Source organism: Peromyscus maniculatus, chromosome 4, assembly GCF_049852395.1.
Source record: "Peromyscus maniculatus bairdii isolate BWxNUB_F1_BW_parent chromosome 4, HU_Pman_BW_mat_3.1, whole genome shotgun sequence".
NCBI classification, from domain to species: domain Eukaryota; kingdom Metazoa; phylum Chordata; class Mammalia; order Rodentia; family Cricetidae; genus Peromyscus; species Peromyscus maniculatus.
Genome location: NC_134855.1, coordinates 118118202 through 118145108, shown reverse-complemented (window position 1 = coordinate 118145108; position 26907 = coordinate 118118202). Strand labels below are relative to the sequence as shown.

Sequence of the window (26907 nt, the reverse complement as noted above, 5' to 3'; positions counted from 1 at the left end):
TTCACTCCTTCCTCATGCATCCCTCAAGTTCTTTTTCCAAACATCTCCAGGCTTTATCACATCTGTGCAGTACAGATATATCTTCCTTTCTTTTCTTCACCCTTTCAGTTTCTGACCACATTGGTTTTTGTTGTCTAGTACAGTAGCTCGCCTATGCTTCCTACTACTCATCCTGTGCTCTAGTGTAATATACAGTGCATTAGTAAATTGTCATATGTTGTTTGAACTCACTGACACGCTGTTTCTCTAGGCTGGCCTTTCCCCACTTCAGACTCTAATGTGTTTACCTTAGTGTATCCTCCAAGATCCCTTGACCTGGAATGGGCTGGTCTCCTAGGCCTGTGAGAAAGGGAATGGAGAATGGTAAAACTGCCCAGAAGTAAGATACCAAGATGACAAACAGATTAAATTGCTGGAGTAAAAATAAAAACCTGTGTCCTGGAACATAGCTGGGAGATAATAGTTTCCAAGCACCTTCTCAAAACAAAAGATCCAACTACAGTTTATCCTATGCCATTGAAGACCCAGGAGGGGCCATCGCAGGAGGTGCTGTGCCTGAGATCTTCTCCACCCACACATGATCTGGCTGACACCTGTCCTGTAGGTGGCTTTGTCTTTGGATCACCAGCTCACCAAAAAATGGCTTGGAGACTTATTATTAATTATGAAAGCTTGGCCTTAGCTTAGGCTTGTTCTTAACTAGTTTTTTTTTTTTTGTCACCTGGGAAAAAGGGTCCCCAATTGAGGGTTGGCCAGTAGGTAAGTTTGTGAAGCATTTGTTGTTGTTGTTGTTTTTCAAGACAGGGTTTCTCTGTGTAGCTTTGCGCCTTTCCTGGAACTCACTCTGTAGCCCAGGCTGGCCTCGAACTCACGGAGATCCGCCTGGCTCTCCCTCCCGAGTGCTGGGATTAAAGGTGTGCGCCACCGCCTGGCATTATAACTTAAATTAACCCATATCTTTTAATCTACGATCTTTTATGTGGCTCAGTTACCTTGACTCTGTACTCCACATTCTGCTTCCTCTCCATCTGGCTGACAGCTCCGCCTTTTTTCCTCTTTGACTCCTCTCTGTCCCCAGAAGTTCCACCTAACTCTTCCTGCCTAGTTATTGGCCATTCAGCTCTTTATTAAAGCAGTCACAGTGACATACACATCTTCACACAGTATAAACGAATATTCCACAACATGCCCACTGACTGGTATGGTTTTCTCCACTAGCTCCAGTCCATTTCTGCTGGATGCTTAGTTGCCTGATCAGGTGCTCCACTGTCTTTCACCTGCTTGTGGTTGTCTTTTTTGTCTTTCATGTTTGCCGCACACTTAACAGTTCTTCAAAACAGAAGGCATGGCTATTGTGGACATTTTCTGTACAGAACATCTACAATACAGACATTGCCCATTATAGCATAGAAATTGGCGCTCTCTTGATTTTTTTTTTTTTTTTAATTTCCCCTTTGTCTCTGGCCTGCTTCATTTCAGGTACCTTTATAGGATTTTCTTCCTCTTGAAAATAGTTGTGGGGTTTGGTTATCTTCATTTCTCTATATGCTTTCTCTTGCTGATTTGGTGTCCTTGCTATCTTCCTGATTTCAACTGTTTTCTCTTTGCCTATTAACTTCTACATTTGTGTCTGCTGTGGGTTTTCTCTGGAAGTCTACATACATCCTTTCTGTCTTCCTGTTAAGTATTCCCCTGTGAGTTTTATATATGTAATTTTTTCCTATAACTACCTTTCTCCAATGGTTTTCTTCTTAAAAATATTTCAAAATTACATTAATATTGTGTATATGGGGGCCATATCTGTGTGCCACAGTGCATGTGTGGAGATCAGAGGACAACCCATAGATGTCAGTTCTCTCTTCCCATAGTTTCCCAAGGATCAGACTCAGCTTGACAGGCTTAGCCATAAGTGTCTTTACCTGCTGAATCGTCTCACTGACTCTCTTAGCTGTTTTCTTGCCCTCACTATCCTCCTCTTTTAGATATTAAACATTTTAGATATTGGCGCTGTTCTAATACATTGCTTCTTTCCATTTTCACTGACCTGTCTTTGTTATTCAGACTTGTGTTTTCTAACCTACCATGTGTGGCTTCCAGTCTATCTACCTCCTTTCTTTGTATCAGAAAATATGATTGTGAGTCATGAGGCTATTTGATATACAATTCAATAATCAATCGAAAGCATACCAATATAACTGTAAAAATGTTTTTCATCCTTTATTTTGAACAGAAGAACAAAATATAATGCATTAATTTTCAGTTTAATCTTGATGGAACATAAAAATCTTGCCACACAATGTCAGAAATTAGCTAATGTATGTAGTCCTGTGTCTTTAAAGAAAAATTATATGAACAAACTGAAGTATGAAGCATTGCTTCATTTGTATTTTCCCACAAAACTGTCAGTATCATGTATTGTGCTTATGTTGGTTTTAGCAAATGTCTTCACTGAGTTAGTTAATTGTTTTGGTATTATCCTCAAATCTTGATATTTGGAACTGTCTTGAGAGTCTGCCTAACTGTCATTTTGTGAAAGAGATTCAATCTCTTTGAGATTACCTATTCACCAACAAAACTCAGTTTTTAAGAACTGGTGGTGTGGCAGTTAGAATAAGAACCTACTTTATAAATTTGATCCTGTTGCAAGAAAAGCTAGAATTGTACCATTAAGGTCTTTACAATCTCCCTTTCCCTCTCTGTCCCCCATTTTGTCTCTCCTGCATCAGTTGTTTCCAGTTCATGCTACCCAGAATTGCATTTGAATGTGGATATGAGACATGTCATGTTGCACCTTCCAAAGTTAAAGGATGAAATGATTGAACTGGAGGATGATAGAACATATGCCTGCTCCTCCTTTCTGTAGGGCTGTGTTGGCTTCTTTCTTGTTTTCCTTGGGACTGTTGTTGTGAGGTTGATGATGGAAAAGCATGGCAGAGTTGGAGTATCCAAGCCATAGGAAAGGTAGAACACAGAATTTTGTGATTGTCCAGAATAAAAAAGACTTGTGCCTTGAGCAGTTGTAGAAAATCCAGAGACCTGGCTAGTGTTTTGGTTTATATATCTTGGAAGATGATAATTGAAAAGCAGAGAAAAGACAGTTAGTTATGGTCAGGATAGGGCTCTCCCAAGGCCAGACAGGCAATTTGGTCATTAGCTCGAGGAATAAACTCCAGCATCTTGTTCTCATCATTGGGTAGGGAGGAATGAGTAGGGGTGTGTGTGGGACAAGAACTGCTCTTGCAAACATTGACAAATGTTTTGGAGTCATAGGACTATTCAACACTAGGAATGGAGAAGAGCAGTCACCTTGCTTCTTGTCCAGACTTGGTAGTTGTAGTTGCTAGTTGTTAGTTAGTAACACAACAGGAATAACTGGCCATTGCTGTTGACATAGAGGTTCTCAGTGCACACCTTTCACCATTAAGTTCCATTTATTATATGTCACATCTTTTATAAAATAGACAATATTTAATACTAGTAAGGGAAACAAAAATATTACCAATAGAAGAATGATGAAGCATTTTCACTTCACTTAACATATGGTTGTTGCTTTATGAGAAAATAAGGAACTGGGGATGTTCCTTCAGTGATAAGTGTTTGCTTTACTGGTAATAAACCCACTTCCCATTCTGTGCCTAACATTTAGTCATTTTAAATTTCAGTCCCAATCCTTTGAACACAATGTAAATAGCAAGCAAAATGAACACACCTAGTTTTCATGTGACACACAACAGACAGACAACCAAACAGAACAGCTTGCATTGGGAAACAGTGACAGCTCTATCACTACCATAGCTTATTGGACAGCATCATACCTTCTTATTCTTGAACACTCCTCTCATTTCTCCTACTCCCCTTCTTTTGAGACCAAGTTTTGAGTGGCCAAAGATGGCTTTGAAATTTCATCTGCTGCCCCTACTCTTGAGTGCTGAAGATTACAGATGTGAGTTCTTGTGTCTAATCAGAATTTTTAAATATGAAAAAGGCATATATTAGAATTAGTAAATTATTAAAAGTTTTTATTATTATCATTTTTAAAAATGAAAATAAGTAACTTGTAACTTTTTGAAGTAATAAGGCAGGCTTCTGAGGAAAGGATGCTGCGGGTGGATTGGCATCTCTTGAATGCCTGACATAGAGCTTTACACATGGTGAGAAACTAATATTTAAAGAAAAGAAATGAGCATGTGGCTCCAGCCTCTTTTAGAAGGATGCTTACTTTTTCTAAAGGTGGTTCATCATCTTAAATAACACTTTATGGTTTAAATCTTTGCTGAATTTGGATTTGTACATAGTTGTTCAGTAGCAGATGAGATGTGTGTGGTGGTATTGTGTTCCCCAAAATATTGTGTACTCTAATAAATTTATCTGGGGTCAGAGAACAGACAGCCACTAGACACAAAGGCTAGAAAATGGTGGCACTCACACCTTTAATCCTAGCATTCCAGAGATAGAAATCCCTCTGGATCTCTGTGAGTTCAAGGCCACATTGGAAATAGCCAAGCATGGTGACACATGCCTTTAATCCCAGAAAGCCAGCCTTTAATCCCAGGGAGTGGTGGTAGAAAGCAGAAAGATATATAAGGCGTGAGGACCAGAAACTAGAAGCATTTGGCTGGTTCAGAATTTGGCTGGTTAAGCTTTCAGGCTTTGGAGCAACACAGTTCAGCTGAGATTCATTCTGGATGAGGACTCAGAGGCTTCCAACCTGAGGAAACAGGACCAACTGAGGAACTGGCAAGGTGAGATAGCTGTGGTTTGTTCTGTCTCTCTGATCTTCCAGGGTTCACCCCAATAACTGGCCTCAGGTTTGATTTTATTAATAAGAACTTTGAAGATTCATGCAACAAGATGTGTACTGTAAGATACATCCTTGTTGGTCTCTGGCCATAGGAAGGAAGAACATGTGAAGGATTAGAAGATCAGAGGAGGAAACCTGCTGGAGATTGAGGTTGTGCTCTGGTTGACCTTAAGGTTGTCTTCTGTTCCTTGTCACTTCTCTTGTCTCATTTCTTCTCCTCCTTTCCCTCATTCTTCTCTTTGTCATTTCCCACTTTTTGAAAATGGATTTTTCTCATATAATATATTCTGATTATGAGTTTTCCCTTCCTTGACTCCCAGTTCCTCTGCACCTCCCCTTCTATCCAGATCCACCCCCTTGCTACTCCCACTATAAAATAAACAGTGTTCTAAGGGATAATATCTGTGTCTGTCTATGTATCTGTCTATGTATCTGTCTGTCTATCTATCTATCTATCTATCTATCTATCTATCTATCTATCTATCTATCTATCTATCTATCCAACTGCATACTATGAAGAACACATCAGAATAGAACAAAACAAGTCTACAGAAGGAGAGGAGCCCAAGAAACAGATACAGATTCAGAGACTGACTCATTTGCACATTCTTGGATCCCATAAAAACATGAAACTAGAAGCCATAATATAGACACAAAAAACCTGTAGGGTAAAAAGAGATTAAAAAAAAAAAAAAAGACAGGCCACACCAGTCAGAAGAACAGGTGAGTATCCACCTGCCAGCTCAACTGCCCCATTCCCTAGATTCTGTTGCTAAAGACCCTTCCCACAGCCCACCATCCCAGCTCATTTCTGCTGTACTGCCTGGCCCTGCCTCTAACACCTGGGGACTTCTGCCTCCCAGGAGCAGGGCACACCAATTAGAAGAACAGCTCATTGTCCACCCTGTTGCTGGGCCCTGCCCCCACCCCCAGTGGACTTCTGCCACTTAGGTGTAGTTCACAACAGTTAATACAGACTTCTGCTGCTCAAGTGCAGACCACACCAATTTGGAGAACAGAGATCCCCTGCTGCACCAAAGGCCAAGCTAACTTCCGGAAGGCCAACTTTCAACTTGGACAGAGACTCCCTACTTAACGGGGCCTTCAGGGGCCAGCCTTAAAGACCTCCTCTCAGGGTCCAAAGGAGACACTACAATAAGTGAGGGAAAAACTAATATCTGATGGTGAAGGAATGAATCTGCTCACACTGTGTTCTATCTGTCCATGTCTCTTTATTCGTCTACTCTTTTGTCTCTTTTTACTCTCCTAATTTTCTTGGCCTAATTGTCTATAATTTATTAGCTCAAATTCTTTGTTCTCATCTTCCTGCTTCTTCTCATCTCACCTAGTAAGTCTTCTTTCACAGGAGGCTTGAACAATAGAAAAGTTACAGGAGTTACCTCTTATTGGTCAAAAGCATATTCCTAGAGTAAGCGATAAGGAGCTGAGACATTTACCCTGGCACCACATATTTTCAAGGTTTCAGGAGTAATAGGGAGGGCCATAGTACCCAAATGAGACAAAACCCGAGACATAGGTCTATTGTGAGCAGACTTAGCAAGTGAAGAATTTGCATACTTTCTTTAGGGTGCTTTGTGTTAGTAATCTTTTTAGATACCTGTGACTAGAAGGAAAACCCCAACCCAAGGAAGTTAACTATCCCCATAAAAATGCAGGCAATAGATAATATCAAACCAGCAAGATCCAAAGAAGGGAAATACATAGAGACACACACACACACTATCACCACCACCACCACTACCACCACCACCACCACCACCACAACAGGAATTAACAGTCATTGCTCATTATTATCTCTCAGTATCAATGGACTGAATCCACCAGTTAAAAGACATGATAACAGAATGGAAACGAAAACAGGAGGACCCATCATTCTTTATATCCAGGAGGCACAACTCAACATCAAAGGTAGACATTACCTCAGAATAAAGGGCTGGAAAAAGATTTTCTGAGCAAAGAGACCTAAGAAGCAAGCTGATGTAGTTATTCTAATATCTAACAAAATAGATATCAAACCAGAATTAAGCAAAAGATATGGAGAAGCACATCTCATACTCGTCAAAGGAAAAATGCACCAAGATGCCGTCCTAGTTCTGAACATCTATGCCCCACATGCAAGGACACCCACATTTGTAAAAAAAAAAAAAGAAAAGAAAAAATTACTAAGGCGTAAATCACATATTGAACCTCACTCTTACCAATGAACAGGTTGAGCAGACAGAACCTAAACAGAGAAATAATAGTACGAACACATTATGATGCAAATGGACCTAACATATATTTACAGAACATTTCACCCAAACACAAAGAATATACCTTTTTCTCAGCACCTCATTGAACCTTTCCTAAAATTGATCATACACTTGGACATAAAGCAAGTTTCAGCAGACACAAGAAAATTGAAATAACCCCCTGTATCTTATCAGACCACTGTGGTTTAAAGCTGAATTTCAACAACACCAGAAACAACAGAAAGCCTACAAACCCGTGGAAACTGAACAACTCTTAGTAGAATTACTGAGATTATCATTGGGTCAAGGAAGAAATAAAGAAGGAAATGAAAGACTTCCTAGAATTCACTGAAAATGATGTACAACATACCCAAACTTATGGGACATAATCCAAGTGATGCTAAGAGGAAGGTTCATAGCACTAAATACCTTCATGAAGAAGTTGGAGAGATCTCATACCAGCAACATAACAGCATACCTGAAAGCTCTAGAACAAAAAGAAACAAACACACCTAAAAGGAGTAGATGGCAGGAAATAATCAAACTGAGAACTGAAATTAAAGAAAAAAAAAAAAAAGAAACAGAGCACAATACAAACAATTATTGAAACAGAGAGTTGTTTTTTTTTGAGAAAATCAACAAGGTAGACAAAATTTTATCCAAGCTAACTAAAAGGCAGAGAGAGAGAGAGAGAGAGAGAGAGAGAGAGAGAGAGAGAGAGAGAGAGAGAGAGAGAGAATGAATTAACAAAATCAGAAAGGAAAAGAGGGATATAACAACAGACACTGAGGAAGTCCAAAGAATCATTAGGTTATATGTCAAAAACCTGTACTTCCCCAAATTGGAAAATCTAAAAGAAATGGACAATTTTCTCAATATATTCCACTTACCAAAGTTAAATCAAGATCAGATAAACAATTTAAATAAACTCCCAATGAAATAGAAGCATTCATTAAAAGTCTTCCAACCAGTCACTAGGGTCCTGGGAGCCAAGCTAGCAGGAAAATGCAGCCCTTGACTGAAGAAGAGCCCCAAGTAATATTTGAGAAGATTTCAAAATACATCAAGGAGAATCTATAGCTCCTGGTGGACAGGCCCAACAGTACTTACTATTTCTGCCTGAACAACAACCCGAATGTACTGTGTGAGTGTGATGATTCTGAAGCTGGCCACTAACATCTATGGGGATAAGCTAGTGTCACTGGGGATATGTTTTGGAAAGTTTACCAAGACTCACAAGTTCTGGTTGCACGTTACAGCTCTCAGATATCTTGAACCCTATGCCAAGTATAAAGTGTGGATAAAGTCAGGAGCAGAGCAGCTTTTCACTGAAAGTACTTCTCAGTACCAGAGAGCAGTGGTTTATTCCATGGCAGACATTCCTTTGGAGTTGGGAGTGGCCATAAAGTCTACTCAAGACTACAGAAAAGTGGACCCCATGGCAATTGTGGTGTTTCATTAGGCAGACATTGGCGAATACGTACTGCATGAAGAAACATTAATGTAGGATGGCCATCCCAAGACCTTTTTGCTGTATGAGTGGACTTAGCTTTGTTTTCTGTGTGTGCAGAAAACATCATGTTAAATTTGGATAACACTGATACGTGCAACTTGGATTCTTACTCAACAGAAATGGCTCAAAAATAGAGATTCAGGTACTCTAGAGGCAAAAGTAAGTGGATCACAAGTATAAGGCCTGCTGGGGCTACTTAGCAAGTTCAAGGCTAACCTAGGCTACATAGTCAGACACTGTCTCAAAACTCTAAAACAAACAAACAAACCAACCAACAAACAAAAAACCCCAAACAAACAAAAAATTAGAGTGTTTCTATTCTGTTAAAAATATTCTCTTTTTTGTTGATTCTCTGTGTGGTTTGGGTATCAGGGTGACTGGCCTCAGAAAATAAATTTGATTATGTTTTTTTCTGTTTCTGTTTTATAGAATAATTGACGAATATTGGTGTTAGCTCTTCTTTGAAAGTCTAGTGGAATTCTGCTCTAAAAGAGCCTAGGGCCAAATGGTTTTAGTGCAGAATTCTACCAGACATTCAAAGAAGATCTAAAACCAACACTTGTCATATTATTCCACAAAATAGAAATAGAAGGAATATTGCTAAATTCATTTTATGAGGCCATAGTCAATCTGATACCCAAACCACACAAATACTCAACAAAGAAAGAGAATAACAGACCAATTTCCCTCATGAACATAGATGCAAAAATAACCAATAAAATACTCGAAAACTGTATCCAAGAAACATAAAAAAGATTATCCACCATGATCAAGTAGGCTTCATTCCAGAGATGCAGCAATGGTTCAACATATGAAAATCTGTCAGTGTAATCCACCATATAAACAAACTGAAAGAAAAAAAGCCACATGATCATCTCATTAGATGGTGAAAAGCCTTTGACAAAATCCAACACCCTTCATGATAAAAGTCTTGGAGAGATCAGGGATATAAGGGACATACCTAAACATAAAGGCAATTTACAGCAAGCCTATATCCAAAATAAAATTAAATGGAGAGAAACTCAAAGCAATTCTACTAAAACTAGGAACAGGTCAAAGGCTCTCCACTCTCTCCATATCTATTCAATATAATACTCTATATAATACTCTAGCTAGAACAATTAGACAACAAAAGGAGATCAATGGATACATATTGGAAAGGAAGAATCAATGTATTGATATTTGCAGATGATATGCTAGTATACGTAAGCAACCCCAAAATTTCTTTCTTTTTTTTGTATTTATTTATTATGTATACAGTGTTATGCCTGCATGTATGCCTGCACTCCAGAAGAGGGCGTCAGATCTCATTATAGATGGTTGTGAGCCACCTTGTGGTTGCTGGGAATTGAACCTAGGACCTCTGGAAGAACAGCCAGTGCTCTTAACCTCTGAGCCATCTCTCCAGCCCCCAGCGACCCAAAAATTTCTAATAGGGAACCCCCCTTTTTCATTTTTTCTTTATTAAGAAATTTTCTACTCACTCTACATGCTACCCACAGATACCACCTCCTCCCTTCTCCCATCCCCCAGCCCTCTCTCCCAAGCCACCCCACATCCCTACATTCCTCAAATCAAGGCTTCCCATGGGGAGTCAGCAGAACCCTGCACACTGAGCCTAGGCAGGTTCAAGACCCTTCCCACTGCACCAAGGCTGCACAAGGCATCATACCACAGGCACCGGATTCCCAAAAGCCTAACAGGGAACCCCTTACAGCTGATACAACACCTTCAGTGAAGTCGCTGGATACAAAATTAACTAAAAAAAGATCAGTAGCCCTTATATGCACAAATGATAAATTGTCTGAGAAAGAAATTGGGGGGGGGGGACCTTTCACAATAGCCACAAATAATATAAAATATCTAACCAAGAAAGTGATAGACCTGTATGACAAGATCTTCAAGTTTTTGAAGCAAGAAATTGGAGAAGATAATAGAAGATAAATCTCCCATGCTCATGGATTGGTAGGATTAATGTAGTACAAATGGCCATTTTACCAAAAGCAATCTACAGATTCAAAGCAATCCCCATCAAAATTCCAACACAATTCTTTTTTTTTTTTTTTTTTTAAGATTTATTTATTTATTATGTATACAGTGTTCTGCCTGCAGGCCAGAAGAGGGCATCAGATCTCATTATAGATGGTTGTGAGACACCTTGTGGTTGCTGAGAATTGAACTCAGGACCTCTGGAAGAGCAGCCAGTGCTCTTAACCTCTGAGCCATCTCTTCGGCCCCCCACAACACAATTCTTTACAGACCTTGAAAGAACAATACTCAACTTCATATGGAAAAACAAAAAAACTAGTATAGCTAAAACAATCCTGTACAATAAAAGAACTTCCAGAGGTATCACCATCCCTGATTTCAAGCTATACTGTAGAGCAATAGTAATAAAAACTCCATAGTATTATCATGAAAAAAGATGAGTTGATCAATGGAATTGAATCTAAGACCTAGAAGTAAATCCACACAGCTATGGATACCTGATTTTCGACAAGGAAGCCAAAAGTTATACAATGGAAAAAAGAAAACATCTTCAACAAATGGTGCTGGTCAAACTGGATGTTTTCATAAAGAAGAATGAAAATGATCTATGTCTATCACCCTGTACAGAACTGAAGTCCAAGTGGATCAAAGACCTCTCAACATAAATCCAGATGTGCTGAACCTGATAGAAGAGAAAGTGGGGGAAATAGCCTTGAGCACACTGGCACAGGAGACATCTTCCTGAACAGAACACCAGCAGTCCAGGCTCTAAGATCGACAATTACCACCTGGGACCTCATGAAAGTGATAGGCTTCTGTAAAGGAAAGGACACTGTGAAAGGGACAAATGACAGTCTGCAGAATGGGAAGAGATCTTCAACAACTCCACATCTGACAGAGGGCTAATATTAAAAATATATAAAGAACTCAAGAAACTAGACATCAAAAAACCAAATAATCCAGTTAAATGATGATGTACAGGTCTGAACAGAGAATCATTATCAAAAGAATCTCAAATGGCTGAGAACACTTAAAGAAATGTTCTATGTCCTTAGTCATCAGGGAAATGTAAATCAAAAGACCCTGAGATTTGAATGGTTAAGATCCCAAACAGAAGTGGCAGCTCATGTTGTTGAGTATGTGGAGCAAGGGGAACATTCCTCCACTGCTTTGTGGACATCAGCTCTACTTCTCCATGTTCAATGAATGTGTCTGTGTTGTTTTCAGCAGTAGGGCCTTACTGTCAGTTTGTGGAGAGCAACCTGTAGTCTTAAAAATAGTCTAGGTTGTTTGGGCATCCCCATAGGACGGACCCCTTTGGCCAGCAACTCAATTATATGTATCCAGTTCCTGGAACAGAAGCTTCATTTGGTGACACTAAACGTCCAGCGGGGCTCTGTCTCCCCCATTTTGGTGATTTCATTGGAAGCTTCTACTGTATTGTTTGCACACTACCCCTCAAATGCCCCCTAATTTTAGCTGTTTCTACCATATTCCCTCTTAACCTCCCACTTCCTACTTGTTTTTCTCATTCCAGCACTCCACTGTCCAAACACAGCTATCTGTTCTGTTTCCCTTTCCTAGGGAGATCTATCTGCTTGCAGCCCCATCCCCAGGCCCTTATGCTGTGCCTAACCTCTGTGGTTTTGTGGATTGTGGCTTGGTTATCATTGACTTAATAGCTAATATTCATATACAAGTGAATATATACCATATTTGTCTTTCTGGGTCTGGGTTGCCTCACTCAGAACGATTTTTTTTCCCCTAATTCTATCCATTTATCTGTGAATTTCATGTTTGTTTGTTTTCTCTTTTAATGGCTGAGTCATATTCCAATGTGTAAATCTACCACACTTTCCTTATCCATTCTTCTGTTATGGGCATCTAGGTTGTTTCCAATTTCTAGCTTTATGAACAAAGCAGCAATGAACATGGTTGAATAGTTGTCTCTGTGGTAGGATGAAGCCTCCTTTGGGTATATAACAAGAGTGGTTTAGCTGGATCTGTAGGTAGATTGATTCTTGTCTTCCTGAGGAATCACCACACTAATTTCCATAGTGGCTGTACAAATTTGCACTCCCACCAGCAATGGATGAGTGTTCACTTTATTTAATATCCTTGCCAACATGAGCTATTATTTGTTTTACTGCTCTTAGCCATTGAAATTTCAAAGTAGTTTTGATTTGCATTTCCCTGATAACTAAGCATGTTGAACATTTCCTTAAGTGTTTCTCAGCCATTTGAGTTTCCTTTTTTGGGAATTCTCTGTTTAGATCTGTATCTCATTTTTATTTGGGTTATTTGTTTTCTTTATATCTAGTTTAGTGTGTGTGTTCTGTGTACATTTTGGATATTAGCCCTCTATCAGATGTGTAGCTGGTAAAAATCTTTTCCTATTCTATAGGCTGCTGCTTTGTCCAAATGACGGTGTCCTTTGTAGTGCAGAAGCTTCTCAGTTTCCTGAGGTCCCATTTATTAATTATGGATCTTCTTAGTGCCTGTGCTAACAATGTTCAGAAACTTTCCTGTGCTAATGAGTTCAAGGCTTTTCTCGACTTTCTCTACTATTAGGTTCAGTGTATCTGGTTTTATGTTGAGATTCCTGATCCATTTGAGGTGGAGCTTCATGCAGGGTGAGAAGTATGGATCTATTGGCACTCTTTGACATGCAGCCATCCAGCGTGACCAGCACCATTTTGGGAAGATACTGTCTTTATTCCACTTTGTATTTCTGTCGTCTTTATAAAAAATGGGGTGTTATAGGGATGTGGATATATGTCTAAGTCTTCAATTTGATTCCATTGAACATCATGTTTGTTTTTGTGCCAATATTATAGCTCTGTAGTACAATTTGAGGTTGAGGATGGCGGTATCTCCATCAATTCTTTTATTATTTAGGATTGTTTTAGCTATCCTTTTGTGTGTGTGTGTGTGTGTGTGTGTGTGTGTTTATGTGTGTGTAGTTTCATCTGAGGCTGAAAATTGTCCTTTCCAAGATCTGTGAAGAATTGTTTTGGAATTTTGAGGGCGATTGCATTGAATTTGTAGATTGCTTTTTGGTAGAATGGCCATTCTTACTGTATTCATCCTACTGATCATGAGCATTGGAGATCTATCATCTTATAATATCTTCAATTTCTTTCTTAATGTCTTAAAGTTTTTACCATGCAAGTTTTTGACTTTCATAGTTATAGTTATCACAAAATATTTTAATTATTTGAGGTTATTGTGAACAGTGTTGTTTCCTTTATTTTTTTTCTGTTTTATTCATTTATTTCTTTTTTTGTGTTTTCATAGATTTAAGGGATTTATTCATATACTATTTAAGGACTGTCTTAGAGTTCCTATTGCTGCAATGAAACACAATATCCAAAAAGCAATTTTGGGAGGAAAAGGTCTATTTAGCTTACACTTCCACACAGCACTGTTCATCATGAAGGTAGTCAGGACAAGGACTCAAACAGGGCAGGTCTGGAGACAGGAGCTGGTGCAGAGGTTGTGAAGGGGTGCTGCTTACTGGCTTGCTTCACATGGTTTGGTCAGCTTGCTTCCTTATAGAATACAGGATCATGAGCCCTGGAGTGGCATCTCCCACAGTGGGCTGGGTTGCCCTTCCTTCCCCCGACCAATCACTAATTAAGAAAATTCCTTGCAGGCTGGCCCACAGCTCAATCTTAGGGAGGCATTTTTTTTATTTTCAGTCAAGGTTCCTCCTCCTCTCAGATGATTGTAGTTTGTTTCAAGTTGACATAAATCCAGCCAGAACAAGGACATCTCTCATATTCATAAAAACTATTCTAAGGTCTTTGTCTTGTTTCAGCCATGTTGCATTTCTTAGGGCTTACTGTGGTAGGTTGCTGGGTTCTAGTAGAGGCATACTGTCCTGGCTGTTTCTGTGCTGGTTTCTAGGCATCTGAGTTTGTGATGATTATAGTTCAAGGTACTGATATCATGATAGTTTGATGAGTGTTTTGTTCCTTGGTTTCTGTTGCCTTCTCTGGTTCTTTAAGAGTGTGGTAGCTATGTGTTGCCTTGTAGGGAATGCTTTGAGGTTCCTTATAGGTGTGATCACTGGGGTTTCAGTGTAGAATGTGTTTCTAGATATTGGGAGCTTACACTTAGGAATGGAATGGGGACGGGCGAGGAGGAAGGGTTGAGGAGGTCTACAGGAGGGGGGGGGGGGAGCAGGGTTTTCCCCCAGGATCTGCTTAGTCTCCTGGGAATGGGGACTGAGAGTGAGGAGAGGGCACAACAGGTAGTTTGCTACAGAGCTGGGGATGATACTGAGGGTTGGATTTGAGGAGAGGAGGGAAGGTGAAGACCTGAAGCTAGCCTACCTGCTTTGCTGGCTTGCTTACTTCTCTGGCACGCTTGGCTGGCAGGTTTCCAGGGAATGCCTTCTGAAGGTGGGGGTGGGATAATGAGATGAGTGGGCAGGAAGGTTGGAGGAGATCGTCATGTTTCTAAAGAGTTTTGGGGTGACAAGAAAACTGCTGTGTGGTTGCTTTGGAGTTCAGTGTTTTCTGATTGTTTAGGTTCTTTGCTTTTATGGCAGTCCTAGAAACCTGAGGCCTGGGAGAGCTATGACTATGATTTGCCCAAGTAAGTACAACGGTAGATGGGATTTTAAAACTGCATACATTGAAAACATTGTATGCTTTAAATTGAGTTACTGACTGGAGTCTCTTCCTTAAGAGCTTGGATAGTTCGCCCCTTTTTCCTGGTTTCTCAGCCGTCCCTGCACTCTGCCCTGCCCACATGGAAGATGCTTGACGGAGTATGCTCGAAAACTACTCATGAAATCTTTGTCAGGAGTGGACAGAGGATCAGCGGTGGACTGGTGCTGAAGTGTCTGCCAATGCCACTACTGTTCTTTCAGGGATGTTGAAATCAACCAGGAAACCATGCTGCATCTTCTTTTCTAAGCAGCCATTATTCTTTATCTTTTGTCTTCAGTGTGTCACAGGAACTTTTGGCAACCATACCCCAGTTGTCCTCAAAATGTTTTGTGCAAATCAATTTGGGATTTAATCTTTTTAGTCCTTTCTCCATCTTATAGCAACTCTGCAAGGCGAAATGTTTAGGAATTGTTTGAGGCTTGCTCATTATTTTAGTCTTTTTTTTTTTTTTTTTTTAGTTGCCCTATTTTATTTAATTTTCAAACAGGGTCTCTCTCTATATATCCCTGACTGTCCTGGAGCTTGCTATGTGGACCAGGCTGGCCTCAAACCTCCAGAGATCCTCCTGCCTGTGCATCCAAAGTGCTGGTATTATTTACTCTTGAATATATTTCAGGCAAGCTTTCTCTCTACCACTCCACATCTTCTCTTGTCAAAATTATTAGCAACTTCAATCTAGGTGATTAATACTGTGATCAGCATTGACAGCTGTTTGAAGGGTTTGTTCCTTCTGGAACTCCTGCCCTTGACTGGTGCTCGCTCTGCTTTTGTCCCCCTTACCTCACGAACTGCAACTTCTCAGTTTGCTGTATTGATACCTCCTGTCTTTCTCACTTCTCAGCATCTGATCATCAAAGGCCTAGGCCTTTAGCTTCTTCTTGCCTTCTTTGGACACCCATTCCTTTAGTGTCCCATCCAGTCTGATGGCAAACCTTCATCTATCCTGATGTCTTGTACATCTCTATCTCCAAGTTGGGTCCTCCCTAGAGCTCATTTATAATCCACAGGTTTGTTAAACACACCTGCTCATATTTTCTAATGGATGTCTCAAACTTAGCATGTCAAAATATGGGCTCTCAATTTTGTCCCCAACCAACACCAGGTTCTCTTGAAATCTTTTCTACACAGCAGATTGCAAATTCATCTTCCTAGTGGCTCAGGCCAAAATTGGGGCACTATCCTTTGATCTTCCCCTGCTGCCCACATCTTGTCTTTGTTCTCCTCTGTAAATGCATTTAAATATGACCGTTTATCAGCCTGTTAGTGCTGCCAGTCTACCCCAGATGCCATCATTTCTAATCCAGTTTATGGCAAAAGCTTTCTAGCTTGTCTCTTGGTTTTTGCTCTTTCTCCCTTTAGTCAGTTCTCAACACTGAAGTTGTCATTTAAAGCTAACTCAATCCCTCCCTCCCTCTTTTCTCTCTTACTCTCCCTTCCCTTTCTTATCTCCCACCTTTGGCTGTCCATTTGCGTTTCATCTTAAAAGAAAAGATGAAAGCTTCCTAGCTTTTCCTCAGCAGCTCTTGCCTTCCTCCCCTTGACTGCTCAGTGGCAGGTACCACGGCTGTCACTGTCCTTCAGGAATCCTTAGGACCTACACTTGAGTTGTCCTTTGGCTTTTCACTTGTAGGAGTCAAGTCCCCACCCTCACCATCAACTTAGTTACATGGTTTCCCTTCTCACTCAGATCTCTTGACCAAAGTATACAAACATGAAATTCTTGCTATTCTCATTCATATTTTATTTTTTCATTGTATGCATCATTTCATAGTCTATTATTTTAATATTCACGTATTTATTTTCTGTCTTCTCTAAACACCCTGAAGGTTGGGGTGCCAACATCTTTGTTCACTGAAATGTGGGTGGTATACATCATAGAACTTCTGATGCTTGTTGAATGAATGAATAAATGTAAATGAATATGAATGGCAAATCAAGACAGTAGGCAGAATGAGGAAGGCCATTCATTCCCAGTAAGGACCAAGAGGAAGGTAAATATGGATTGGGAGTCCTTTATTCTGTTGACAGTAGGGATGATTGAGGAAGATGATGAGGGTAAGGCATTTTGACCTCAGTTTGAAGTCTTAGGTTATGATCTCTAGGAAGCTTTGAATAAGTGAATTTTCTTTCCCATGAAGCAAGAGTTCCTTTTGAGCAGGGAAATGCTCATACATTTGCAAGTTACATGAAAATGGATTTTTTTTTTTTTTCATTTCTAAAGTTGTTTCTGGAGAGAGGAGCACTGATGCAGACACTTAAGAAGTTAAATGCATAGCTATTGGTTCTACTGCTGGGTCCCATGCTTTCACCCACTCTGGTTCTTTAACTTTCTATTAGCCAATGCTGTTTCTTACTACATGGCTGACTCTGGCTTCTCACAAGTGTCTTGTTCTTATGAAGCAATAAACTTTCATAAGATTGTCCTACTCAGTAAGATTTTTAGATTGCTCAATGTAAAGAGCAGCCATTTAAGTTGAAGTAATTTGAGGAATGATATGTAGATGTGGGATTAATGCCACATGAAAATGTTTTATGAATGGTGACTTCTGGATGTAAATATCACCGTCTTAAAAACACTTGTCTTGGATGGTTTGGTTACTGGGGTGGAGGAATTCCTCTCATTCACAGATAGCAGAGTGTTTAAAGCTCCAATACACTTCCAGGCACTAAATAATGATATGGCTTAGGAATTCTATTCTGAGACTCTTGCCTATTCTAACTGAGTCACTTCATATCTGATGAACTATTAACATGTTACTTTCTGCTTTTTTACATAGCTTAGTCACTAATATAGATCAAGATAAATTAGAATTCTGAATTATGCTGCATCATTTTCTAGGATACTAGCTAAAAGTGACAGCTTTATTATTATTATTAATTATTATTATTTTTTTCTCATATATTACATCACCTCCCTCCTCTCCTCCAAGTCCCTCCCCTTTGCACCCTCCTCTCCCCTAGGGCTACTTCTCCTCCATTTCCCTTCAGAAAAGAGCTGGTCTCCCAGGGATATCAGTAAAACATGGCATGATAACTTTTGTTATGTATGTGATAGAGGTATTAAATGAGTTTATACTTTTCTAATTGTGAAATAATGCATGCTAATTAGAAATAATTTGAAAAATAAAATGGGTAAATTTACCATCTTGTGATAGTATTTTTTGGTGGATTTTTTTGGCAAGCAATAAAAGGGATAATATTGTTTAGTATAAAGTATACTTTGTTATTTATTATTGTGTAATGAACATTTAAAATACTCTTCTAAAGAAAACTTTTTTTTTTTTTTTTTTTTTTTTTGGTTTTTCGAGACAGGGTTTCTCTGTGTAGCTTTGCGCCTTTCCTGGAACTCACTCGGGTAGCCCAGGCTGGCCTCGAACTCACAGAGATCCGCCTGCCTCTGCCTCCCAAGTGCTGGGATTAAAGGCGTGCGCCACCACCGCCCGGCTCTAAAGAAAACTTTTAACATAAAGCTGGATTTTTTTTTTTTTTGTGTGTGTGTATACATGATCTCAGTTATTTTATTCTTTGGCAGGAAGACTTGTAATTTCTCACATATAATTAAGCAATAGCTGTTTTAGAGGCACTTAGCTTATGCTCTGGTCTGTACAAGATAGAGAAACAGTGTCTTCAGGGGATGAAAGCTCTGGTATTACTTGGTAATGAAAGAAAGTTTCGTGTCAGCATGGAAATATGTTGAAATAATGAGGCTCTGCTGGATTCATTTCCTGGGAATGTGTATACACTATAATACTCGCAGGCCTCTGTAATGTACCTAGCAACTTGGATGTACCTGTTGTTGCAGCCATTAGTGCGTTCCATCATTTCTCCTTGTCTCATCTAAACCATTGCCTTCCCTCCAGTGCTGCACATCGCATTCACTTTACTGCAGTATTACCTGGAGCTCCAGGAGAACTCAGGACTTCATGAGAAAGTCTTTCTCTGAGATTGTAGACCTGGATTACAGTGGATCAAGTGGGCCCCAAGATGTTCTTTTGATGTTTATAATTTCTTTTTTTGTTGTTGTTGCTCCTAGCTAGATACTTAGTTTGCATTGCTTTGTTGTTTCGCTTTGTTGTTATTTTGTGAAAGAACAGGCTTCTAATTTTAAAACATGAGGTGAAGAAATGGTAAAAAACAGAGGAATAAGATAGATCAAGTGATGGGTTAAAATGCCAAGGCTGTGATCCTTAATGTATTTCTCCCTTTGATTGTCCTCACTTGAAAGAATGCTTCTTCCTTCCTATTGTCAAGTACTACCTGCTTGGAGGGACTAAATCGAGCAACTTGTCAAAGACCTTCTAAACTCCCTTCATATGGTTAGCAGAAACAGAACTGGGTTTTCATTTCTTCTTTCATTCAACAGGAGTCCCTTTCATGTTTGAAAATTGAAAACGCGTGTTTTTCAGTGTGGAGCGAGGATGTGTGTGCCCTCTGGCACACCTGTTTCTAATTTCCTGACTTGAAAGCATAACCCATCAAAAGGAGCAGAAAAACAATTTCTTTCTGACACGCTGCTTCGTGGCCCTTACTGGACTGGTGGACGTGGTGGCTTAGCCTTCTTGGTTCGTCTGTACAAGGTTCTTGTTAGAGACAGAATTTCACTCAGTACAACCAGTGCCTTTTATAGCACAGGGCCATTTTTGGTATTGTTCTGTTTGTAGTGGTAGAAGATCTTTTTAGTTTCAGGAAACTTACTTAAAATAAGTTGTACTTAAAAAAATACACAGAAAAATCTTTAAAAAAATTAATACTGAATTTAGCCAGTGGTATATGTTGGACAGTTGTATGTAAGGTAATCATTGAACTGATTGGCAAGGAGTAGGGCTTGGTTGAGCATGTTTGAATTCCATAGTGGTGTTTAACATAAGTCAAATATTTCCAGTATGTTACTTTAGATTTCTCTGTACTTTGTACTCCTGCCAGTTTAAATGACTGTGAGGCACAGTGTGTTGACTTTGAGTTTTATAAATTGATAATTTGTTGCTGTGAAATCTGTACATGGAATAACTCATCAGTTTCTGAAGGTACCTAGTATGTCTGATGTTGGCAATCTGTTATGAGAAATTGGTGTCTGGGGACACTTTAGGCTGTGTAGCTATAGTTTTCCTGCCTTGCCCACAGTCAGGACAAATCTCTATCACCCGCCAGTCCCACAGCCACTCAGACCCAACCAAGTAAACACAGAGACTTATATTGCTTACAAACTGTATGGCCATGGCAGGCTTCTTGCTAACTGTTCTTATAGCTTAAATTAATCCATTTCTATAAATCTATACCTTGCCACATGGCTCGTGGCTTCCCGGCATCTTCACATGCTGCTTGTCATGGTGGAGGCTGGCAGTGTCTCCCTCCTCCTTTCTCTTCCCTCAATTCTCCTCTCTGTTAGTCCTGCCTATACTTCCTGCCTGGCCACTGGCCAATCAGTGTTTTATTTATTGACCAATCAGAGCAATTTAACATACAGACCATCCCACAGCAAAGGCTGTAGTTTTCAGATGCTTAGTGTATGGATCTTCAGGTTTGGGCTTTCTGTTTCTTAATTCTTTGGGGGTATCTGTCATTTTTTGTTTTGTTTTGAGTTTCTTTTTTGAGACAGCGTTTCACTATGTAGTTCATGTTGGCCTTGAACTTGTGATCCTCCTGCCTCAACCTCTTAATGCTGATGTGACATGTAATGTGCCATCATAGCCTGGCTTGGAACAAATTCAAGTGTTGAAAATTTATTTTCTTATTCATTTATCTTTTTGTGGGGACATGTGCTACAACATGTGTGTGGAGGTCAGAGGACAACCTGTAGGAGCTGGTTCTTGTCTACTTTATGGGTCCTGGGAACAAGCTCATCTTGTCAGTATTGGTGGCAAATGCTTCTAACCCATTAAGCCATCTCTGTGGCTTTATTTGTTATTATCATATGATACACATATATGATATATGTGTGAGTGTGTGTGTGTGTGTGTGTTCTGGAGTCAATTATTTCTTCCTACTAAGGGCTATAGGGGTTGAACTCAAGTTGTCAGGCATGTGATGCAAGCATTACTAGCTGCTGAGCCATCTTACTTGTCCAAGGATAGTAATCTTAATTATATATTCTCCTAACAGTTTCTTGGTTATTATTTTTAGTTTTAATATTATCTCTTCTCAAACTTAAATATGTATGAGTCACCTGGAGGTCTTATTTAAGATACAGAATGTGATCTAGCAAGTCTGGGATGACTCATTTCCTAAGTTTTCAGATGATACCAGGACATTTCAGTGGGAAGAGTGGTTCTCCCAACTGTGCCTCTTCTACAATATCCACCATATACAACTTACCACTGAGTTCTGTTTCATTATTGTGTTTGGTGGTGGTGAATGTAAGATGTGACTGTCGGCTATTCCTCAGAGCACTAAATGACTATTTTAACAGGTTACAATTTGATCCAGAGTAGCCTAAAACTACTAAAAGAGGTTGATTTTGCTAAAGTAACAATATAGTTATGTTTATCATATGTCTTGAAGAAGACACCCAGCCCTGTACATTAACAAGACTTTGTAAATGAAACTGGATAAGGCAAACTACTTGTTCTAAGAGGTCCTAAGAGATGAATTAGAAAGTCATAATGATAATTCAAATGTCTTTCACATAAACCAGCTCTATGCAGGATGGCTGATAATTGAATGAAAAGAATCACTGGGGAACTGGAAAAAAATTGGGGACACGAAAATGTAAAATGTCAAGAGAGCTTGCATTTTTTCCCTTTATATTGATATCTACCCTGGTTCTCATTAATGAATTTTATTGTGATCCAGCCTATTGTACAACAGGCCATGACCAAACAATTCCTTGTACTTTCAGAATTTGTTCATATCTGGTGGAGTTCATTTATTAGCATATTATACTGATTTCTGTTGATTAAAATGTCTGAAGTAAGTGCTGGCTAGTAGAAGCATACATAGTTACTTACAAAACAAAATGTATGAGCTGCTATTGTATTAGAGACTTTAATTAGATTCCTCAGTGGTTTTAAGCTCTGTGTGTGTCTACTTTGAGTTTGATATTTGGGAAGCACATTGTGCTGGGTCATAGGAGATTTGTAGTGAGCCTTGTGTTTGAATCCTAATGTAAGGAGTGGATTGGAAGAAATGTATTTACCTGTTCCAGGATATCTTCCCTCATGGAGGAAAGACATGTAGGTGTGCGCTAAGTATTACTGATAGTCCTTTGACAATTTTATACATGTAAATAATACATTGTAGTCACTTTCATTACGTGACCCCTCTTCATTAACCCCTTCTTTGTTTTACGTATTTTTTACTTGTCTGATTTGTTTTATCTACTTTGATTTTATTTTACATTTTAGGATCAGTTTCTTTGTTGTAACCTTTTTCATCAGAATTATAATCAATTTCAATCTGAAGTAACTATAAGGAGTAAGGTGTTGGACTTTGCACAGTACAACCTTTGTAGGCTTAAATCTGCCCTTGTCATTAGCTCATAGGCAGTGTTCAGCAGCTCATGGCTTCTTTCTGCTCCATTCAAGAATCTTTTCTCTTTTTGTCCACTGCTAAAGTCTGCTTTAAATTTCAAGAGCCCAGAAAATAAGTAATTTCTTTTCAGCAGCTTTTTCTATTTTTTCTTTTTCTCTCCTTTTCTGTTTCCCTCTCTCCATTCCTCTCTCACTCTCTTTCCTTCTGCTCACTCCTTACCATGCTCAATTCCAAAATTTATTCCTTAAGGTTGGTGGTGCCATGGTGTAGCGCATACACAATTTCTGTCCTGTTCTCTGCCACAAGACTTGAGAGTTTCTTGAGGGAGGGGTGGTGGGTTGAATGATGGTATATAGTAAATACTTGCTGACTTGTATTCAGGAATCCTTTGTGTCTTTTGCAGAACTGTCAAACCCAGATTCTGATTGGCAAATGAATTACTTGCTTCACCAGAAAAACCAGAGTTAGTGCCTCTGTTTGTTTCATACATTTTGATATTCATATACAGACTCTCATTTTATTTAGAGAAGAATAGTTTAAATTTGGTTTAATTTTAGTAAAATATACTATTCTCTTCAAACTCTTCCCTTACTGATTCCTGGGGTAAGATGGTTTGGCTTATAATTTTTTGATTTTTCAGCATTTGGAAAGTGTTAACTAATTCAATAGGAACTGTTCTACAAATCTTGATGTTTTGATGATTGCCTGAGTTAGTGATGTGTGGTGTGATTCTGCTGGGATACTGGTTGTGCATCAAACTCCAGTTCCTTATCAGCAGTATGCTCATGGGAGTCTACTGTTGGTGCTCCACAGTATTGCTGTATTGCTGAGCTCTGTTGCTCGGAGGGTTAGGAATGTTCAGTTCTGTGTTTACCCATGTTGTCTTCATTGTACAACAAATTTATTTAGTTTAACTCCAATAAGTTGATGAACATCTATAACACTGTTCCTTGAGTTCCATGTAATAAGAATGACAATCTGGCTTCAATGATAATGATATAAATGATTTTATATAAGAAGTAGTTTAGAGGTGGACTGGTTGCAGGTGACTGAATCTGAATCTCCTTGGTGAACACAAGTGCCTGCTTTTCCTTTTCTTGCTTGTTCTGTTGTCCTCCTTTTTTGCCTCTGTCTTAGGATTATATCAGAGTTCTGCATTACTAGGAAAAAATTGACAGTAGATCTTTACTTTTTTTCCTACAATGACTCTGGGTCACCTCTAATTCTCAAACCTCTCTCAGCCTCTTGAATGTTGGGATTACAGGTATGTGCCACCTTGCCCAACTGTAATGTTTTAATTTTTATCTATCTATCTACCTACCTACCTACCTATCTATCTATCTATCTATCTATCTATCTATCTATCTATCTATCTATTCATCATTTTTATTTACGATCTCTAACAGACTTCTTTTCATATTTTGTTGATTCCTTAATGTTCTATGTCTGTTTATGAACCAGTTACTGACCAAGGGTCATGATATTACCCAAGAATAAACGAAGGGCATAGGGCTTGTTTGTAGCTTGTGTACATTATCGTGGATGAGGGAGTAGAAAGCAAAACCAAACCAGGATTTTATTCAGAAAGTACAGAGTGCAAGAGTAAATACACGTAAGTACCCTACAGTTGAGACTTGCCATCATATTGGGATCACTAATGAAGACACATAATTGTCGTCTGTTAGAGAGTTGTAGTTGTCAGGCATCTTTCTCAGTTCAGATAGGTTAAGTATTACAGAAGTACCTAAAGAACTTAGAGGTGGTAGAGAAATGTGAGAAAGGAGAAAAAAAAGCTATAAATTTAAGGTAAATATTTTTAATATTATAAAACAAATAAATAATTAATATAATTTGTTATATATAAATTTATATATAATAATTAAAATAAAATGATAAATATTATAAATATTTAGACAGTTAAAAACATACTTTTTATATAAGCTTGTTCTTAACAAAGCCATGCCCTTTACCATTATTTTTGGCTAACAGAGAACTGGCTGTGGAAAATGGATGTTTTTGTTTTGAAAAATCAAATACAGTAGATGAAAACAATGCCACCACAAAGTTTGTTTATATCTTCATTTCACTTAATTGAATGGATGAAATGAGGTCTGGCTTTTCTCATATTGTTTATGTTCTGCTTTGCTTGGTTCTGGGGCAGGGCTCCCAGTTCTCTGAGGCTTTATTTTCCACTCAAATATCATTTGCAAGATTATTTTGAAAATCAATAGAAGTATTCCTATTTGGTAAGCGTTATAATTGTGCTAATATGATGTAATGTCATGTTTCGGCAACACTGTAGATATCTTTACACGGTGTTCCCTTAGCTTCCTTCCTACTTTTAAGACTAGAGCGGAAGAAGGTATTAGCTGTAACTAACCACTACTATTTTAAATGAAGGGTCATTTGAATGCCTGACTCTGTTTCGTTTCTGTTAATATAAGGACATAATTAAATGTTTGATCTATATTTCACCTCTTTGTAATATAAACGGCATTGTAAATAAAATACATAAAATCTAAGTGACTGAATTTAGTTTAGTTTTGTTTGGTTTTTGAGGTAGGATTTCACTATGTTGCCTAGACAGGTCTCAAAGTAGTGATCCTCTTGCCTCAGCCACTTGAATGCTGTCAGATGTTTACGGCTTGTACAATGGCCATTTTCTTATTTCTCATGATGTGATGTTTTCATGTGGGAAGTTCTTTTGCTGTGACTGAAGTTCAGTGACAGCCTAGCTACATGTGTGATAGTTCCCTCTTATTCCCTTGTGGAACAGCCTGAAGGCTGAATTCAACTGATAGGAAGAGATACTTTATCCTGGCCTTCTCCCCATGAAGCCTCAGGGATGATTCATGTTTGATGTGACCTCTGTAGCAAGCTTGCAGGAGTTCCAGTGTGGTGGTTCAAGGTTCTTCAGAAGTAAAAAGTGAAAGCCATTAGGCTTCTGAAGAGTTTAGTCCTGAGACTGACATTGCATTTATTAAGAGGGAACCAGAGGATCACACTAGAATACAAACACTATTGATAGCAGCTTGGTTCACTGAAGGCCATCTATGAGAACTAGCTAACATGGTTTTTGTTTGTTTGTTTTGTTTTTTTGTAATCACTGTCCCTTTGACAATCTGAAAATTTTGTGTTTTTATCCTAGGAATGTGAATGCAAGTACAATTTCTTGGATACCTGCCCAAGTAGTCCCCCACTCTGATAGGATTCTTAGGGATTACCTGAGATAGTCCTGGCTTAACTCTTAAACTGAGTGAATCCCAAGTTAGTGTCCTAGCATTATTTTTTGTTTCTATGATCAAATATCCTGATTAGAGCAACTTAGGAGAGAAAAGATTTTATCTGGCTGACAAGTTTAGGTGAGACAATTTCATCATTGTGGGAAAGTTTAAGGCAGTAACTTGAAGCAATTAATGATATCCACCATGTTCAAGAGAAGAGTGGGAAGAAATGCAAACACGCTTCTAGTGCCTGGTTTGCTTTCTCTACTCTTATACTGTACAGGACCCCAATTCCCAAAAACAGTGCCACTTACATTAGTCTGAGACCTCCCACATCAATTAGCATGGTCAAGATAATCCCCCACAGACGTACTTACAGGCCACATTGTTACAGACAATTCCTTATAGGGACTCTCTTCTCAGTCAACTTGGCAATTAAAAGTAGTTACATAGCCAGGTATAGTGGTGCATGCCTTTAATTCTAGCACTTGGGAGGAAGAGGTAGGTGGGCTTCTGTGAGTTCATAGCCAGTCTGGTCCATATAGTGAGGTCCAGGATAGCCTGGGCTTTATCAAGAGACCCTGTCTCAACAATAAACCAAAATGAACTAATTACCATAGTTGGTGACTTAACAAATTTTTTAATGCAGCTATATAAAATTCTATTATATGTTCTAACCCCTTAAAATACCTTAATATAATTTCCCTGTTTTTATTTTGTTGTTACTGTTCTTCATAATTTGTTTTTCTAATAGCAATAAATTTTCTTTTTTATGTCCTTTCCCTCCTTTATGTGCGTGTATGTGTACATATCTGTACTAATTCATGTGTATGTGTGTAAATGTGCATGTGTGTGTGGAGGCTAGAGATAGCTATTGAGTGTCTTCATGCTCTACCTCATTTTTAAATTTATATTTTCTTCATTTTTCGTAATTTTATACTTGCTACTGAAATATCATATCCTTTCTTCGTCCAACACCTAC

At 38.9% G+C, this 26907-nt stretch overlaps 1 protein-coding gene and 1 pseudogene across 12 annotated transcripts in view; both read left to right on the top strand.

Moving 5' to 3' along the window:
• Tasp1 (taspase 1) overlaps window positions 1-26907 on the top strand; it is a 255934-nt gene that overhangs the window by 119586 nt on the left and 109441 nt on the right. The gene's annotated exons all lie outside the window — the stretch shown is intronic.
• Window positions 788-14725, top strand: LOC143273003 (60S ribosome subunit biogenesis protein NIP7 homolog pseudogene; annotated as a pseudogene). Its single transcript, XR_013050793.1, has one exon. The product of XR_013050793.1 is annotated as a 60S ribosome subunit biogenesis protein NIP7 homolog pseudogene (transcript).